The 17,015-nt window shown below is 39.1% G+C and overlaps 1 protein-coding gene across 4 annotated transcripts in view; it reads left to right on the forward strand.

Annotated features, from left to right (window-relative positions):
- Nucleotides 1-17,015, forward strand: part of LOC107264351 (neuroligin-4, Y-linked) — a 144,785-nt gene that overhangs the window by 94,455 nt on the left and 33,315 nt on the right. The gene's annotated exons all lie outside the window — the stretch shown is intronic.

A 17,015-nucleotide genomic window follows, 5' to 3' on the forward strand; every position in this document is an offset into this window, starting at 1 on the left:
CCTTATTCGGGATAGGATAGATGCATCACGTAACTTTTATATCGGTTTTCGTTATAATCCTGTATCGGAGGGTTTCTTACCCTCAAGGATCCTTTGACCCTTGTAAAATTATTTAAACCATTCCCTAGATTATCTTTCCGTGACCCGCGTGATCATCCTCCCGCAGATACGACACGCACGCTGAACACAGTCCTACAATGGATAAGACTATTAACAAAGATGCCTCACAAGGCTTATCTAATCTAGAAGACAAATATGGTCCCAGCAATGTCAGTATTGAAAATTTACCTAACAGTCAAACGATGTTTATTATATTTTTATTTAGAAAATTTCATTTCACGTCCTATACGCATTACGCACATGCATATACAGGAATTCGGCGATCGGATCGATTGGATCAAAGTACATGAAAGGTACGCGACCCTGTCATGCTAACAAATACGGAATTATCGTGAAGCCTGCGGCGTCGCGACGCGGTCAAATTGACAAGACCATTCCTGGGATGCCAATCCGTCTAGGACACTCGAGCGTTTCCACAAAATTTTCTACCTCGTTGAACTTAACAAATTGGCTCTCAAGCAATCATCCTGATCGACTACATCGAATATAATCGATATTCTGCGACCGACGTTAATAGCTGTCAGGCTTAGTTTTCAATGAAAAAGTCTTAGCCTAGCATAGATCTTTGGAGGTTAATGATAAGAAATTGAATTCAAAATCAAATTCGTATTTCCATGAAATGGTAAAGTAAAAATAAAAATGTTAAAAAAAAATACTTTTATTCCTCGTCTTTCCCTACTGTCCACTGCCATAAAAAAACTTTCCAGACTCGTCCCAGACTCGCTTTGACGTTATTCACTCCGACGCCAGCTGCAGGCGACCTTTTAATTTAAAAATAAACTTAAAAGTCGCGTCAGTGAATACAAACTTTAAGCCGTTCCCTTCCTCGCTGAACTTAACGAACACAACGAGCATACAAAGCAATCAAAGGCGAACGAAAGATAATTAAAAGGAGTGAAAATTAAATTAACCACGTCCCATCGCCTCCGTCCTGTGCCACTACCCAACTATAACACGTTCATAATTCCCATCTTACGACCCGTCGGAATACTTCTGAAACTTCTGAATCTTCCAATTCCACTTTTCCGAATGTCGCACCGTGAACTACAAATTTACAAGTTTATTACACTCCCGTGCAATTGACTATACGACGTGGCTCGATGCCTGGAAAATTATCCGCGAGTGATATTGCATTATTACACGATCTAGTTGCACGTACAGCGTGCACTCGATCGTTATGCACGCCATGGGAAATATTAATATTTACAGAAAGTAACATGAATAATGCACAAGGAATATGCAGCGTCGCTGCGTAAACAATTTTTTCCTAATGACATTTTTATAAGAATTTTTGAAAAATTGGCCAATTTTACCTTAGATCGTACGACTGTCTGACTTCGTTCGGAATTTCTCTGGGTCCTTGAATATCCTTGCGAAATATGGTGGTCGTGCAGGGTCGCATTAATGTCAGGGGTTCGGTCTAATTGATGACGTCATAATTATTATGCACGATTATGTTGCCCATGCATGCTGGAACATCAAGTTATGATTAGCGATATACTGTCGAGGCACGTGTTATGCAAGTACCTATATGGTTTATGCATATGCACCTCATGTGGTACCAACATGTCACTCAGTTCTGATGGACGTGATCGATTGGCTATCATACGTGTAGTTATGTACAAGCTCATTGATGATTAATTGAAAATTATTTATACGACAGTCCGGCCTAATAGTGATTTTCGTTTCTTTATTTATATTGATGGTTTTTTAAAATGATTTTTAGAAAAAAATTTCATTTTTTTCCCTCGAAGATTCAATCACGTAAATCCAATAAGCTTATCGGTTACCCTTTGGAAATCCACTGAGCCCTCATCTGCAATTATAAAGGGTGACATATTTAGTGACATCAACTGTCGACATGCGTGAAACCTCCGGTGACCATTTACATAGGTACTTGTATCGTAATACTACCAATAGACACAGTCTGACCACTGTATAACATCGTTATCCCATGTGTCTCCCTGACGTCATCAGAGTTGTCAACCCGTGTGATATTAATGGTAAAACTTAGTCGTCGAAAATTTGTAGCATGACCGCGGTTATAGATTACAGGAAAGCCTATCGGCAAGATATCCTCGGCGCTTTAGTCAAATTAGTCTCGAAAATTTTCACAGCTAATTCCATAGAAATTGAGATTTCGAAGCACCGTCAAGTATGATATGGCTACGTGTATACCTGTATATACCGTGAGCTGAGTTATGTCGTATAACATATACACGTTGCATAGGTAATACCGGTAGGTCTATATACTACATTCGGCAACACTTCTCCCTGTCCTTTATTGCTACACTGGTCCTGCAGAGCTTCCAGCTTCCGGCGCTTCGTTCCGCTACAGCCATTTATTTGCTCGGACAAAGTACTGACGTCTCGCGAAATATACGAGCAAGTACACGTAGTAGTACGCCACGCCTAATGTACAAGTATTAAGTCGGTACATCGTGGTCCAGTGATTGAAGCTGCAATGAGAGAGCTGATGATTTTTTAACAGAATTTACACACTTATACGGTATATTATTTTTACTGTAATACTTTTATAGCGGGTGGTCGTTAATGTTTCTAACGAGCTCGTGCAATTGGTCGGATGACTTTTTACAGCGGATCGGTTATTAAAAGGCGTAACCTACGCGGGGGATATATAAAGCTTACATTTGAACCGGAAGTCGGTACCAACGTGATATCCGGTTTTGCTTTAAAGCCTGATAAACTTTACCATAGCGAATTCTGTCTGCATATGCGTTATGAGGCTTTTTAGTCAATGCGAAAAGGTGATGCCGGGTCAACCAAGGGGAATCCCCGACTCGGTGACTAGTGGATAATTAATTTCCACATACGTGGGACATTTGTTCGTTTTATTCTTTTTTTCTGCTTCAATTTCAAAACGATCGCTCTTACAAACGCTGGATGCAGGAAGATGCTGGATCAGTGAAACTGTAAGTTGAGGATAATTCTGCAAAACTCGCGAATCTTATATGTGTATTTTAAGTTTTTAATTGAAGAATCGATAATTAGGGTTTACCTGCAGGTTAATATTTATTACGAAAAATGGAAAATTTTACATGCTTGCACATACCTACAGGCGATTTACAATTAATTTACCTTGCAAAACACCGAAGTTTGAATTACGCAACAACTGGATTTTCGTGACAAACAACTTGATCACCGCAAGTCGAAGTTGGCTGAGAAGCCCGTGACTGACGAGGGTTGCTAAATTTTTTCTGCGGGTCAAGGGTGGTTTGAGGTACCCCGAGGAATTGAGGTGGGGGGTCGTAGGGAAGGAAAATGAGCGAGCAGAAAGTAGAACTGCGACGAGTGAGAAAACGAGAGAGAAATATTATAGGGGTGGTTTCAGGGGGATGACAGAGGGAGAAATGAAAGAGAAAAAAGAAAGAGGTAGATATATAAAAGAAGGAGATTTTGGGAAACAGGTCTGACCCGAACCCAAATCAAAATTAGACTTCATTCAAATGATTCTGTCTAGAATTTCGAATGAAAAGGGCTGATTAAATGTGGCTCCTTTGACTCCCGTCGACCCTTAACTTTCCACCCTTATACAGGCCTCGCGTATATCTACGTACCACCACCTATACATACTCCTACTCCCTTAACCCTATTCTCCAGCTCGGCGTTTACACCTCTTGCAGGGACTGGAGAAAACTTGAAAAACACTCACCTAAAAACCCATTGTCAACCGGTTTCAGGTAGAAAGTGCCAGTTAACTGGGAAATTGTCACTCCGAAAATTAAGCTCGACGATTCGATTAATTTCCTGCGAATAACGGAGCTTCGGAAATGGGACGAATCCTGGTCCACGCTTTGACAAGCACCCTTCGTCACTTCGTATTCGATGGTCAACTTATTTATCTCTCTCGATAAACCATCCCCGTTAACAGGAACTAATCATCCCTTACTTCAATTAGATAAAGACGGCAGACAAATACCGCTGACGGATTCTCGAAAAAAAAAAAACTACCCTTACGTATATATCTGTCCTACTCTATCCCTTTGTCACCACTGTTGTCAAATTCAATAAATTTTCCTATTGACAAGTAACCCGGTCGGAATTATAAATTGGGCAGGATATAGGGCCCGATTAAGTTTACCTAATGCCCAATCGAGGCATCGATCGAGAAGCAGACCGACGCCTCACCTGGTTTCCCACGCATTCACGTGAGCCTCAGATTGGGCAAGCTCCATCGGGCCAGATCTGGCAACGTTGTCTCAATCGAGTAATATTTATGTTTTTCCCATTGGCTATTGTCGTTGACGCACGCCAAAAATTCTTACTCCACTCCGCAGTGACATCTGACTCTAATTTAGTGCATCATATACAGTAACTGCAGGAACGTACGACGATCCGTGCGCCCCCTGGGCTAACAAGAACGTCTTATTAAAACCTGATCAGGACCGTAGCAGTTAACATTATCCTAGCCGGAATGAGGAAACATGGCTTCTTGAAAAGGGTTTCTCGATTAGGCTGTGCCGGAGGATGATACAATTAGACCGTAACTATAATATCCTGAATAACGCCGATCAATGCCCGGCTAAGAAATTATATTGGCACCCTCAGTTCTGGAAGCTCTCTTACGTCCTCATCTGGACCCCCCGACTACATACGAGGAATCTTCCATTACTTTTCTACCCGGAAAGTATATCCAATCCTATTCCCGCTATACTTCCAATCACTGCTAATCCATTAGCTATCACGCAATAGTCGTCGAATAGTATGGGAATTTTATTTCCGACACCCTCGTCAATAGGCAAGCGGCTATTATTCTTTATGGCGAACGATACCGATTTTTCTGCAAGAGAGATAGATACAGAATAGCATTACAAGTATATATATATATTGTTGAATCTTGGCCCTTCTATTAAACATAATTCGCCCGCTTATACGTATGCACAGCCATTTATACACATGGCCAATCCACGCGTATAGTTATACCGTAGCCCCATACACATACTATACACACTACACATACCTTTATCCTTACCAACAGTACTATACCAGCAGATCGATCGATCAATCATCTGTATAATCGATCCTTATGATTTATACTCATTAATTTGCATTTATGCTTTTTTTTTTAATATTCCGCTGGAATACATTATTTACGAGTTATGTTATTCTTTTTACGATTAAATACTTTTACGCCAATTTTTCTTTTTTTATCAGGTATTATCCTCAAAAGTAATTTGTCATACAAATCCTTATCATGTATTTAAATAAAAGATAAATCTGCAGCTTTTCGAAACCAGCAGTACTCGCGATGTTTCATACAGAGAATTGGAAGACTCAGATATGCAGCAACGAACAGATCATTTTTAGTGTTTTGATTTTTCGACCAACCAACAAGAAAAGGAATCAAAGATCAATCAAATTCATAAGTAATGGAAAACAGTTGTACACGGATTCTAGTAACTGTGATGTGAAAACGATACATATATGCCATAGCAAATAGATGCTGGACATGAATATTTTTTTTTGGTATGATATCCAATTTTTTTTTCCATTCCTTATACCTTTTCTCTGCTTTTCTTTCTCTTTGACGTCCGTTCAAACGACAGGCGTTCCATTTTGCTCGTTGTCGTGGCAGATTCTGCTGAATAGCACGGGACTGTTCCTAAACAAATATCCCAGGGTTGTCGATGAAGGCTCCTCCTTCGGGGCTGTGAGAAATTTCTCAGGATTTTCGTAAAAGGGTTGAGGATTATGTCTGCTTAATCTGACTGTTGTAAATATCGATCCTATCTTTGGTGCCAGTTGGGTTCCTACCTCTGAGTGATGAAGACGTTCTTTTCGTCAGGTTTTAGCCATGGGTGGCGGGAGGGGGGAGGGGATAAAGCGTGGTAACTGTTCTCTTCAACCCTTTTCCTCGGTCTCGACCCTTACCCACCGGGCACGGCTTATTACTCGAAAATTCTCAGAGCAGTCGGAAACCGGAGACTAGGGTGGATCCGTCGGCGAGTATAGAATCAAATAACCGAAGCGTGACTCATTCATCAACTTCCATAGACGCTTCGAAAGCTTTCCTTGTTAGCAATATCGGGTTGTAGTGCATAGTCTATATAGAAAGTGGGACTCCACAACCCCATTACTCGAATGTTTACCTTATAGTTAACCCTTCGCTTGGCTGCTGAATGACATAAATCTTCTCTTTCTACATAGAAGTTATATAAAGGTGGATACAGGGAAACTGTATTCTTTTTCGGCTTTCATTACATGAGTTCTCGTAGAGTCACCGTTGGATGCGCAGGTAGAATTTTTTTTAGGGAAAATAACCAGAATCATTGCTAAAAGTTGTCAGGACTTACAGAGCCGCGTGGGATTTGAACGGAACTTCAGGTTTTTTTTTTATTCCATCACACGAGATGCTGACGTCATAGTCACCGCTGAATGCGATTTTAGCATCTCATAAAAGCCAGATCCGTATCTGTTCATCATCATAACGAAATACGGAGAATCGTTTCGTGTCTGTTTTAAATGTCAAACATAACTTTTTAATAGCGTAGAATTTATAATATTATTAATATTTTATTGTCCAGGATATAATATTTTATGGTTACGAAACCGCGCAGACACACGTGAATTACGATATCAATTTCTTAGTCAGGGAACTCTTTTGTATTGATTTGCGTATAAAGATGGCACCTCGATTCATATTTGGGTGATCCCCTTAACGTATCAGCCACGGATCTATGCAGTATGGAGGAAAGTAATGTCAAGATATGGACCACGGTATGTCATAACTTCACGAAAATCCAATAATATCGATCTGATCAACCCTTCGTTTGTCCTTATCGAAATTTCGTTGATCCTCAACACCCAGGAATACGAACGAATCCATTTGACTCTGGCTAACGCACGATACACGTGTCTAGTAGATACAGACTAGCCGAATAGTACTAGCCAGACACGATACCAATGTCGTACGATCCGCCACAACGAAATCGTCACCTGCGGTTACTAAATACAGTTTAGCCGTATTTATACGTTAACACCTCGTTAATCAAACTACCCTAATCCTATGCACGTTGATACGACGAATTTTCGTTCCCAGAACACCCACCTCGTTAACGTTGCCAGATAGTCATAAAATTTGTTACAAGAATGCACAATGCAATATTTAAGTGGAAAAAGGCAGCCACGAGTCAGACCTTAAGAAATTCATCAAACTGTTGAAAATCGTATATGAATCAAATACGATTAAGTAAATAAAAAATAAATTTATCCCAAAATTAATCAGCTGGTAAATCGATGCCCTGACCATTTATTTTAGACGTGTTTGTGAGGGGATAAATCGGGGTAGTTAATTCGTAGAGAGGTATAACATCGTCAGGTCACCTGACGGTTGTTGGTATTGGCATAATTAAAGGAGGATATGGTCACACTATCAAGGGGATCGTTAATGCAGCATCCTGTCACGAGGTTCGGAGCTTAAACTATATTCAAAGGGATGAGAATTGGATCGAGTGAACAGCCCAATCCCACCGCAGCGACTGTCCTGCATCCCTCACAGCCCTTCCACGCCTATCGCGACCTCAGCCTAATCTACCCCCAAAGGCGAAGTACTCCCATGCGAGAACGTATGAATACATATTAAATCGAAAACTCGCCCTCTCACATCAGACGTTATAATATATATATATATATATATATACACACTGTGTATATAACTACGAGCCACGTGATATACTTCCAGTATACAATCCCTTGGATATATACATATATTACGTGTTATGCGTACTGTATATTACAGTTATATATAAACTGCCCGTGAATGAATAAATCGTACGTGGCTCGTGAATGGTCCGCGACGAGTTTGCTTCTCCAAGTAATTTCTTGTAAGTTGGTATATTAATTAAAAGTACTTTTTTTGCTTTAATTTATTTATCGGCCAGCAATATATTCTCTATAGTGGATTCTGTGTTTTTTTTTGTAGCTTGCAAAACAGACAGTTCAAGGGGGACGAATCGATCGGTGTTACGAAAAAAAGAAGGCACGATTTATGATTGCATTAGATTTTTATTTTCTCCGCTCTTTATCTGTTGCCGTTTTGATGTCGCGCACGCTCTATATGTGTCTCTTCGATCCGGTTGGACGGAGGGGAAGGGAGCGGCGACGGGGAACGCCGCGACGCATTGTAAAGAACGTGGGAGTAGGGTAAGGGTGGGGGGAGGGGTAGGAACGTGTTTTATTTTGAAAAAGAAAAAGGCACCGTTGCAAAAATTTTACACGCCCCATGCCACGTATGAATAATCCCATTGTAGCATATCCGGTGTTTGTCAGGGTTGTAGGTGGGACTGTACCAACATCCCCTCACGTCACTTGTATAGCTACAGTCCACCACGTGTTCTGTATGGTGGATGGTTGAATTGTATTGTAAATGTAAAATGGTCAGGCAGGAGCCCACGATGTTGTTTCAGGGTGGAAAGCGAACCGGAAGCGAAGTTGAAACAAAAGTAGGATACTGACCGGAAACGGAAATAGGTACGGTGCCAGTGGCAGATATATTTTTTTATAAGGAAACCGGTGTTTTACTCATTTTATTATTTGTTCTCGTTAAACTTCTTAAGGAATACGCAAACCGGAAAAAAAAACAATTAAATTTTCTGTTGCTTTTGGTTATATTTTTTTTTAACGAAGTTGCGGTGATTTCCGAAAAAAAAATTTCTACCGACAATTTTTCTGACTATTTGTAACCATCCTGAATGTCATTACTGCCGTTTAACGAGAACGTTTCCTACGGCGATAATAGATTTTACGTTCGTGACGTAATTAACGATCCATTTCCTATTGACGTTGCATCACGGCCAGAGATGACTTGCAGGCGCACTTAATTTAATTAAGATTTATAAACCCAACCGTAAGGAAACTCCTCGAAGAGTTTAAATACGATCGGATATCTATTCTGAAGATCACTTTCGCGAAGTTGGTGTAGAATTTAATTGAAATTTGAAAAAAAAAAATTAAACAGCATCCCTACTTTCAGTACGTAACATTCGATCTAATAATTAAATAATTTTAACTCTGTTTTATGAATACAGAAAAAAAAGTACACTGTCTTTAAGTTCAAGCTTTACGAAGTTAGCGGCAACGTAGTATAGGAAGAAGGCTTAAGAAGCTTTATGAAGATTTTTCTTTTTTTCAAATACAGTATCTAAGTTAAAAAAGGTCACGGAGGTCCATAGGCAAAAATCAAAATGCCAATATATCGGTAGATCATTCTAAAGGATGAAGAGGGCCGATTGATTTTATCGTCTATGAATTTTCTAAGAATTTTACAGATCACCTTTGTGGCCTTTGCACGAATAATCTTTTCTAAGGTCAAAGTTCGTTATATCCGTAAGCGACCACAGGTTTACTAGCCAAGTCAATAAGTCTTGAAACTAAAAGTTTGCCGAGCTCTCCGTACTTAAAAATATTTTAATTAAAATTAATGATCAGCCTCCAGCCACCCTTCTTCTTATTCGACCCTTACACGTCTGTATACCCTTTAACGAACCAGCACTCCTTCAACCTTTACTTCGCTGCTACTCAGGCAGCTTCCTCTGCCGTCCTTGCCAAAATTACACGGTCGAGTATATCTACATTGAGGACAGAGCCCCTAAAAATCTGAACCCCAGTCGCAGCCCATCTCTGGCCCTGAATAAAAATCCCCAGGAGTTATAAATTAGTAAATGAACTTCTAAAAAGGGTGTGCCGCTCGCGGAATACAATTTACGAAGGAAAAAAAAAAGAAATAATAAAGGAAGCCATTATTCAGCCGCAATCCTGTATGAAAACTCGCCGCCAATAGGATGGGACTAGGGTAGCTACTGAAAAGCCCCTATAGAAATTACCAGGCTTCGACCACCCGAAGACATCAAACTCCTCCGTCCCTCGCCCGTCTTCCGGAATGCTAAAATATTACACGTGCCCGGCATGACAATTCGAGAGAACGGATTGACGCGTCTTCGGGTTCGCGAAAATGCCTGCAGGACGAGCCACATCCCATTTCGAATGGAGTCTGGCGTAATTGCGAAGCCAACGTGGAGAGCCGGCTACCAGGAATAAGGCAGGAGCGGACGGAGAATAGAAATAGGGAGAACGAGAGGAAGTTAAATGGTAAGGGTACTTCTTTTATACTTAGCGATGCTTGTGCTGCACTGCAGGATGCCGGCGTGCGGATACAGGATTGTTGCAGTATATATATATATATAGATATAGTCTAGTAGAAGGAACCAGTGGCTCCCAGACAGCACGTCCTGAAACAGTCGATGAATTATTAAAAGTTCCTAAACAGTGAAATAGTGAAAGAGTAGTTCGTACTTTCACGAAATTCAAAATTAATCATCACTCCTAATTCTCTTTAAGTACGTAAGCACATGTGTACTTCACACTTGCTATGTGGAAGGACCAACCTATTTACTGTGAAACAGGGTACACGTGTATAGTACAAAGTTGTCATATCTATTTTAACCCTGTTCACTGGGATTCGTATTATTTATTTGTCTTAAATCGAATTTTTGATTCTCGAACTTAGGTGAGAATTTTAAGACTTTTTTGGTATCTAGGGAAATTTGGTAAAAGCTGTCACTGAGAACCACTTCCGAGGTATGAAGCTTCTTTCTCGTTAATTAGACGTGTATTAATATCATAGAACGTGCTCTGCGACGTAACGTCGTTCTCATCGTAACGACAGCCTTCTTAAACCCGCGGGCTTGTCGTTAAGGGAGCATTTTCCTACGGTACACAGCTGGAGCCTTACTTGTGCATAAGTGTCCTTTAACCCCGTGACTTAAATTCTAGCAGGCACAATATGTAGCCTAAATTATGTCGTGACTGAGGTAAGTGAAAATTTTGTTGGAAATAACCGAGAATTTCTAAGTCCATACCTGACGTATTACAGCGTACAGATTTCTTTGAAATGGCCTCGTATCCCTATCGATCTCCATTTAAGGTGATTGGATGTTGGATTATTTCATCTTTTTAAAATCAGGACTCATTTTTGTCGGATTGAAAAAATTTCTTTGAAATTTTTCGAAAATTTTTTGACATTTAGTACTCATAAAATTCGACCACGTATATCCGCGTGATAATTATGTTTTTGGATCAGGCCAATTGTAATTGGAATATGGTGGATTTGAATATATCGTGAATTGGCAGGAGGTTTGGATTTACTTGGGGGCATTGGTCTTCATAGACTTTCAACTTGTCAGCTAAAATTACGATTAGCAAATATGATAATAAATTATAGGATCCCATCATTGATCTTCGAGGATAATCATTACGTGCTATATGTATATAGTATCAAATTAATAACCAAAGCCAAAACGCTTAAGGGCGTGATCCATTGAAAAGACCCTCGTTTCACCGAAGATTTTTTGTGTCGACACTGATTTAGGATGCTGTAATTAATTGCCTGGCTTCTTTTGTTGCATCGTCCCGGAATTCATGACTATACGTGTACATACCAACACCCATCACCATTACCCATGGATAAAGGGTGCTTTATTTTCTTGATGAATTTTTCTAAAGTACAATATTTTTTTTCAACGTTGTATCAAGAAAAACCTTTGAAAATGATCTCTTATTATTCCTAATAGAATGCATAGCAACACCATTAAATATTATCGACGTGCTTTTTATTTTGAAGCCCTTTACATTACCCTCCCCCCTCCCAAAAAAAAAAATAAAAAGATTCTACTGTTTCTCAAATGGAGGAATCAATTGAATCGAATGAGATCAATTCCCGAACGATTAAGCCTATCGTGATCCAAGAAGATGAGATAGAAAATCTCGTGAAGTTTTCGGATAAATTGAATCCTGATTCTTTCAAAGATGAAATTGCTTTAACGGTTCGTCTCATTGGTCCAGAGGCGTAAAACAGGTCTGATTTCGTCTCAACTATTTCCACAGCATCCCTTGGCTGTTTCAGTTATCACCCTATATAGATGCCAGATAATAGATAAAGTTATTGTATTCTACGAGAAAATCAATTCTATGCGCTTCCTGACATCTCGTGTCTTACCTAACCTGTAAAGAATGATGGATGCACGTTCCAACGTAAAACGTTGAATGGGGAAAATTGTTTGTTTTCAAAAGTCAGCGAGAATAAGAATATCCCGCCGATCATTCTTACACGGATACCCGAATGGATGAAAAATTCTTGATAAAAATAAAGATGCTTAATATTAAATGTTTAATATTAAATAAATAAAAAAATTAAATCACCCCTCGCATGCTTCAAATCGTAAATAGATTTAATTTAAATCTCCAATTTAATAATCCTATTTAATTCGGCGGCCTTAATTAAAATTTGGCTATTGTATATCGTTAAAAGGTTTCAATTAGATCTGTGATCAAATGAATTTTCGTAAACGTAGAATGGCTCTCACCAATCCTATACCGGATCCTATTGCCTACTATCTATATAAATATACATGCTCTACCCTTGTATCTCTCAGGGTTGTAATAAAACTTAACAGCACCCCCGTTGAACAGTAAAATCGTAAAGTTACCTAAGATTAACGCAAGGGGTCATGTTATTAAATAGAAAACTATATATATAGAAAGTGCATTAGTATTCTTCCCACGTGATAACTTACAAAAATCGTAAAAACCGTTTATCCCGAATATCCAGTTTTCATATAAATTCATTATCAATAATCACAATTTTTATACACAGCACACTAGGTATACGCTTCTATAAAAAAAAATATATATAACCAGTTGATGACGTTTATCACGCGAACGAGATAGGAAGATAAAAAAGACCGAAAAATCACGTGAGATTTAATAATTTTCACGAATTTTTGGAAAACTAAGTGAAAGTAACTTTCTCCATTGCGCAAAGGTAGACTTTTCGTGAATTTTTCTCACCCAACGATATTACCTTCTTTTGAAGAAAAAAGGGTTAGATAGATACGGGTACTTGCGACAGCAAGTGCTCAAAGCATGATGATTAATGCCCGAGGTATGACACCGGCTATTCAGAAAGGCTATTATCCGCCTTGGACGTGGTTATAGGGAAAACAATTTTTCCCCATTAAAAATTTTACGTTATCGAACTTAGGTATCGGCTCGGCGAGTTATCGCCTTGGGGTGCGAAGGATCGGATGGGATCAGAGAAGCGACTCAATTTGACCTGAATAGAAGCGGTGCAACGAGGAGGACCTGAGCTCCGGGATGGGGTTACATAGCTGTCTCTAGCACGTTCGTTAGCGCGAATGATTAATGCCGGGACTTTTTGCGATTCAGCCCAAAGGATTCTTCTCGACTGGCCGAGAAGCACACTGCCGATCGCGGTAGAATAGGTCGACCTTAAGGTCGCTCTGCTTAGTCACGTTACTGCCAGAAGATAAGAACAAGAGGCAAAAGAAAGCACGCGAACCAAAGAGGTCAAATATGCCGAAGAAAGAGGGTAACGTGGAAAAGCATAATAATGATAAAACGTAGAAAACGAACGAGAAAGTTTGAAAGAAAAACAAAAAATCGCCACGTGTTTCCAGCAACGACGCTTTTTCTGTTCGATATAATTATTATGTCGCTTAGCGATATAATATACACGGGGAAGATTAAAACCTGAAGGCTGATTTTCAATATTGGTTTATACGAATGTTCAGCTTTACTTATGGCTTTCACATTGAAAATCGGCCTTCAGGTTGTCACTCCGAATCATCTTACTCCTGGCGTCGCCATAACCTCAGAGTGAATTTTCTTGCGACGCTGCCCGCCGCGCGAGTTATATCCGCGCGATTTATTCGTAATAGCTGTAATAAATATCTTTTTGCCATGTTGGTAGGACGTTGCTACGCCATTCACTGGTAACCCCTTGCATCCACTTGGCAACCCTTGTCCGCTATAGCGTCCCTTGTATAACCATAGTCCAGGTTTTACCTAGAGACCCAAACCGAGACTTCATCCGCATAACCTTTTACTGCATCCAAGCCTTCGCCACACGTGCGCTACAGCTGCACGTGCATTATCATACCTGTCAAAGTTCAGCTGTCAGAATCGAGTTTGACCAACGCACCGCTTGCTCTCTTTTCTGCCACGATTTTCTCATACCTGCCCTGATGCATCTGTCAGATGCACGTGGATGGAAGATATTCTGGAAAAATACTCTTAGCCGACAAATCGTTCAAAACTTTACTTTTTTTATATATACTTTAAATATGTACAGGGTGGTCTGATTTTTTGATGAAAAAAAAAATCTTTCAAAATCTCCTCCTCCTTTACATTTCTTCGGGTATCGCTTGACATTCTCGTGTTGTCTAGACATAACAAAGTGGATGCATTAGGTCGGGACGATCTACAGTGTGTCCAACATGACGGTAAAACTTTCCTTGCCGTTATTACTATATACATATAGTATACAGGCGCCTTTAGTTTTCCCATGTTTGAGGAAAGTTATGGCGGGTACAGTTTGCCGAATTGGAGCTTTATCGTATACCGACCAGGAAAGAGCTAGCCAATCGACAAAGTTTAGCATTAGTTTGATACATTAGTTTTATACTCAGGATGCTGTTATAAGAGTGTCTATGGAATTTCGTCAGATACATATCTATATAGTGCTATACAGTATCTCATACAATCAGTGCGGCAGATTACGTCTGACCCATTTAGGTATTTATCTACTAATCGAATACCATCGAAATGAGGAACTAGCGAGAATTACCTGCAAATTGCTATTGAGATAATCGTTGGTTTAAGTATATACATTGTACGTATTTGGGATAAGATAGTTGAAAATCAAATTTGAGAAAAATTTTTTTATGTTCAAATCAGCCGTCACTGTCGACTTGTGTATACTCGTATTTGTCATTGATTACGTTTTACATTCGTAAGTCATGCGCGTGAAGGGATCGGACGATAAAGTGCCCAATGTTAAACTAAAATTGGGGAAAGATACGATGATAGGATACTCAAATTAATTTTCACTTGCGACGTTGATTAATGGCAGAATGTATTTGCTTTCAATTTCCCTTTAAATTGGCTCATTGGTCCAATTGAAAGATTGATGTTTAATCAACGCTTTGCGTGTAAATACGAATCTCACTGATTATCAACTGTATCTTATAATTGTGTATGCGGATTATGACACGTGGTCATTGACTGATTTTTGTTACCTGCATTATTACAGCGAGTTTGCGGAATACAGAATTTTTAAATTTTTCAAATAACGCATTCAATAATGATTAAACCTATTTGAACAGTGACGTACGTAGTTTAATTATAATTTGAAAATTCATCAATTTCGTATTTGTAATTAATACATGTCAATCCCACGATATAATTTTCACGAGGTACAGATATATGAATTTTGAAAATTTTTTCTGCACTGATAATCAACTCGATTTTACAGTCAACTTTGAAAAACTTAACATTTGCCTTTTTTTCACGCAAAAACACGATAATATACTGCGGTACAGTAACTTCACAAGACTTTACGTATTAATCACCGGGTATCCCTTATCAAACTATACAACGTGTTTTCAGGATATGACATACGCATACATAGAATGCATACAGTATACGTTACGAACGTTATCAGGCCAGTCCAAAATGCAAACTATGGTACAAGGGAGAACCCATACTATGGTATTAGTACTAATCAAAGAATTAAATTTCGCCTAAATCCCGCATTAGTTGGGTAGTACACGGATAATACAGGGTTATACATAATTTGTCTAATAACTTTACTACGGTTTGGCGATATACAGAATTGCTGTGTCTCGAATTAAATAACAGTTAGCAGCGATTTGGGTGTATAGCAACGTTAAGCCGTAATTAAAATTACAAGAGCCTGTATTATCTGATCCGCAGAACTCGATGGACCAGTTTGCAATTTTGTTTACCATACAGTACAGGAAACTTGATTATACGGTAAAGACGAAGATTTAGATCCGAAAAATCTGTATAATAAAGAAAAATGATAAAATCGTAAAGATTCCCTTGACAGTTTTTTTTTTTTGTTAAATATGTTTTTTTTTTTGTCAAGATGGTAGAAAATAGGGGATGCTCCAATAGATGGTCCATAAAGAAAACTGCCTTGATCTTACATCCCCTTTCATATTTCTTCCTTTCGTATTTTCTCGCCAGGAGCAACGTACCATGAAACTATGGCAAGGGTAGTTGTTCGATATAGTAAAACTACAGGGATACTTACAAAGACTTTGGCATGTGAAATGTCAAAAAAGAAAAATGAGTTTTAGCACGGTGTATTACTATATATAAGATCGTGACTGTGCTATGGTAAATCAAGACTATACTACGTACGTTCTGTGTATGGTTGATTCGTGATAATAAAAAAAAAAGGGGGAGAGTCCATTCGAGCGAGCGGGATTGCAGGAAGAATCTGGTATTCAAGAATGCAATTTTCTTACGTACACGTGTACGTATCCTTGTGACTTGATTCGTTCATTTTAAGCGGGATGACTGAAATACGTAAAAGAAGAAAATTGTACTGGGGCCCTTTTAAAGTCTTTCTGGTATTTCTTGCCTGGTGAAGAATCTGAAGATGGTTAGTTGATTCGCTTAAATGCCTGAAAGTACAATAGGAACGGGTGGTTTACGTATGCTTGGTTAACGTTCCTTGAAATTCTTGGTTGTCTCGATGATTTTAAAGAAAAACTCTTAAGCAGTTACTACGAAGTTCTAGGAACGTTGGAAAATTGAGATTTAGCAGAGAATTAAGTGACTGGAAAGGTATTAGAGTATAGATGTACTTTGCTTACCTAACCTACAAATTTCTTGCTGCAACATAAGAACAATTAAGGTTGGACAGGTAACTTCACCGGAAGTTTCTCTTCCCTTATTTACGTGGCTGGAAGTAATAGAGTCTAGTAGCGCACGCACGTTTCCTCGTCAGACACGTCCGTTTTCAGACTTTCATATAAATGTAAAATAAC

This window comes from Cephus cinctus, unplaced genomic scaffold (genome assembly GCF_000341935.2).
Source record: "Cephus cinctus unplaced genomic scaffold, Ccin1 Ccin1_scaffold0168, whole genome shotgun sequence".
Classification (NCBI taxonomy): Eukaryota; Metazoa; Arthropoda; class Insecta; order Hymenoptera; family Cephidae; genus Cephus; species Cephus cinctus.